This window comes from Rutidosis leptorrhynchoides, chromosome 7, assembly GCF_046630445.1.
Source record: "Rutidosis leptorrhynchoides isolate AG116_Rl617_1_P2 chromosome 7, CSIRO_AGI_Rlap_v1, whole genome shotgun sequence".
NCBI lineage: Eukaryota > Viridiplantae > Streptophyta > Magnoliopsida > Asterales > Asteraceae > Rutidosis > Rutidosis leptorrhynchoides.
In genome coordinates, this window is record NC_092339.1 from 164,845,038 (window position 1) to 164,848,732 (window position 3,695).

At 36.0% G+C, this 3,695-nt stretch overlaps 1 non-coding gene across 1 annotated transcript; it reads left to right on the top strand.

The window, feature by feature from the left end:
* The first annotated feature begins 3,030 nt into the window (after positions 1-3,030).
* Positions 3,031-3,137, top strand: LOC139860911 (small nucleolar RNA R71). The gene has a single exon (XR_011763537.1). It is a non-coding gene; the product is annotated as a small nucleolar RNA R71 (small nucleolar RNA).
* The last annotated feature ends 558 nt before the right edge of the window (positions 3,138-3,695 follow it).

Genomic DNA, 3,695 nt, shown 5'->3' on the forward strand with positions numbered 1-3,695 from the left:
TTGTTATCATGATCGGCGCATTAGTGAGTTTCTCTTTAAGAATATTAAAAGATTTGATGCATTCATCTGAAAAGATGAATGGAGCATCCTTTTCTAGGAGTTTATTCATAGGAGTGGCAATTTTAGAAAAATCTTTTATGAAACGTCGGTAAAAACCGGCATGCCCTAGAAAACTCCTAACTCCTCTAACATTGGTGGGATGTGGAAGTTTAGCAATTACATCTACTTTAGCTCTATCCACTTCAATTCCTTCCTTTGAAATTTTATGACCAAGAACGATGCCTTCTTTAACCATGAAATGGCATTTCTCCCAATTAAGTACTAGATTTGATTGTTCGCATCTAATAAGCATTCGTTCCAGATTAACTAGACATGATTCAAAAGTATCACCGAAGACTGAAAAGTCATCCATGAAAACTTCCATGCATTCTTCTATCATGTCGTGAAAAATCGCCATCATGCACCTTTGAAAGGTTGCAGGGGCGTTGCAAAGTCCAAATGGCATGCGTTTGTAAGCAAAAGTACCATAAGGGCACGTGAACATGGTTTTCTCTTGATCTTCGGGTGCTATTGGAATTTCGAAATATCCGGAAAATCCATCAAGAAAACAATAATAACTATTTTCGGCTAATCTTTCCAACATTTGATCAATGAAAGGTAAGGGAAAGTGATCTTTTCTGGTGGCGTCATTTAATTTTCTATAATCAATACATACACGCCATCCTGTTACAGTCCTAGTAGGAATAAGCTCATTTTTCTCATTTGTAATGACAGTCATGCCACCCTTCTTAGGCACGCATTGAACTGGGCTTACCCATGGACTATCAGAAATCGGATAAATTAAACCTGCATCTAGCAGTTTAATAATTTCTTTTTTAACTACATCTTGCATATTCGGATTTAGTCTTCGTTGGCGTTGCACATACGTTTTATGACCTTCTTCCATAAGGATTTTATGTGTGCAATACGAAGGACTTATTCCTTTAATATCATGAATCTTCCATGCAATGGCTGGTTTATGAGCTTTCAACACAGAAATGAGTTGTTATTTCTCATTTTCAGTAAGAGAAGACGATATTATTACAGGTAATTCAGATTCACCATGTAAATAAGCATATTCCAAATGGTTTGGAAGTGGCTTTAACTCTAATGTTGAAGGTTCTTCCATCGATGATTTATATAGATATCTGTCTTCTTCTTTTAGCATTTGAATTTCTTCTGTTGTTGGTTCATATCCATTAGCCATTAGTGTAGCTTATATTTCAGCTTCATCAATTGGTTCAGTACCTTCTCCTAAAGAACATTCTCCTGTTCCTTGTAATTCTGGAAATTCTTCTAACAATTCTGCATGTGAATCTATAGTTTGAATATAATAACATGTATCATCTGCAGATTGCGGTTGTTGCATTGCTCTATCAACTGAAAATGTAACACTCTCATCCTCTATACTTAGGGTCAATTTCTTACCAAACACGTCTATCATTGCTTTAGCCGTGTTTAAGAATGATCTTCCTAATATGAGAGGAACTTGAGAATCTTCTTCCATGTCCAAAACAACAAAATCTACTGGAAATACTAAAGTACCAACTTTAACTAGCATGTTCTCCATTATCCCTCTAGGATATTTTATTGATCTATCGGCTAGTTGTATGCTTATTCTTGTTGGTTTCAATTCTTCAAGGTCTAGTTTAACGTATAGTGAATACGGCATTAAATTTATACTAGCACCTAAGTCTGCCAATGCTTCTATTGAACTAAGACTACCCAGAAAATATGGAATTGTGAAACTTCCTGGATCAGATAATTTTTCTGGTATCTTATTCAACAGCACTGCTGAACAATTAGCATTCATAGTAACGGCCGAGAGTTCTTCCATTCTTTCTATTTGTGATTAGATATTTCAAGAATTTAGCATATCTAGGCATTCCTGAAATCACATCAATGAAAGGAAGATTTACATTTATCTGTTTAAACATATCCAAGAATTTGGATTGCTCGGCTTCAAGTTTCTCTTTTTTCATCTTACTCGGGTAAGGAAGTGGTGGTTGGTATGGTTTAACATAAGGTTTTGCCTTAACTGTGTTATCTTCATTAACCTTTTCAACTACCGGTTCTTTTTCCTTATCTTGTTCAGATTGTGGTTCTTGTAGAGTAGGAATAGCTTCATCAGAATTTTCAGGTATTTCAGGTGGTTTAAGTGTTGTACCACTTTTTGTGGTAATAGCTTTAGCTGTTTCATTTCGGGGGTTTGCATTTGTATCACTAGGTAAACTTCCCGGTTTTATTTCACCTATTAACCTTGCTAGGTTACTTACTTCTTGTTCCAAATTTTGAATAGAAGCTTGTTGATTTCTAAATGCTTGAGCATTTTGTTCATTAGTTTGTTTCTGAGATGTGAAAAACTGCGTTTGAGTTTCAACTAGCTTTGTCATCATATCTTCTAAATTCGGCTTTTTATCATCGGTTTGTGGTGGTTTGTTTTGAAAATTAGGTCTTTGCTGGTTGTAAGTATTATTGGATACTTGTTGATTACTAGGACCTTGTTGGTTGTTGTATGGAATATTTCGGTTATAATTCTGATTTTGATTGTAAATCGGTCTTGGCTGTTGATAATTATTCTGATAATTATTTCCAGGCCTTTGGTTTAGATATGAAACATTCTCTCTTTGTTCCATTGTTAGTTCAATACTAAGACAATCTTTTGTCAAATGTGGTCCTCCTCACTGCTCACAACTAATTGGTATTGAGTGGATATCTTTAGTCATCTTTTCCATTCGTCTCTCGACATCATCTATCTTTGCAGAAATGGAATCTAAGTCATGGGTAGAATCGGCTCTAGCTGCTTTAGATGATCTAACGATATCTTTTTCTTGGTGCCACTCATGTGAGTGGGAAGCAGTGTTATCAATAATTTTATAAGCATCAGTTTCGGTTTTCTTCATAATAGAACCACCAGCTGCTATATCGATGTCTTTTCTTGTAGTGATGTCGCATCCTTGGTAGAATATTTGTACTATTTGACAGGTGTCTAAACCATGTTGCGGACATCCTCTTAATAAATTTCCAAATCTTGTCCATGCCTCATATAAAGTTTCATTTGGCTTCTGTGTGAACGTAACAATTTCTCCTTGAAGTCTTACGGCTTTAGATGCCGGAAAGAATTGTTTAAGAAATTTTTCAACTAAAACGTCCCATGTATCAATCGCCCCTTCAGGTAACGATTCCAACCAATCTTTGGCTTCTCCCTTTAAAGTCCAGGGAAATAACATGAGATATATTTGTTCATCTTCCACTTCTCGGATTTTAAATAGTGTGCAGATCCTATTAAAGGTACGAAGATGTTCATTTGGATCTTCCTTCGGTGCACCACTAAATTGGCATTGATTAGTCACCATGTGTAGAATTTGTCCTTTGATTTCATAATCTGGCACATTAATGTCTGGATGAGTAATTGCGTGACCTTGGCCAGTACGTTTAGCTCTCATTCGGTCTTCCATACTTAAAGGTTCCAGATTCTCCATAATTGAATTTGTTGAATCGGAATCACTAGAGGATTCTGATTTAATGGTTCGTTCCTCAACAATCTCTGTTTGAATGATTGGTGTTTCCGGAGGAAAGTTTAGTGGTTCAGGATCTATGAATCGTCCCTGAATATTCTCCGGATTCTCAATTGTGAGGTCGGGTTCAAAAAATGG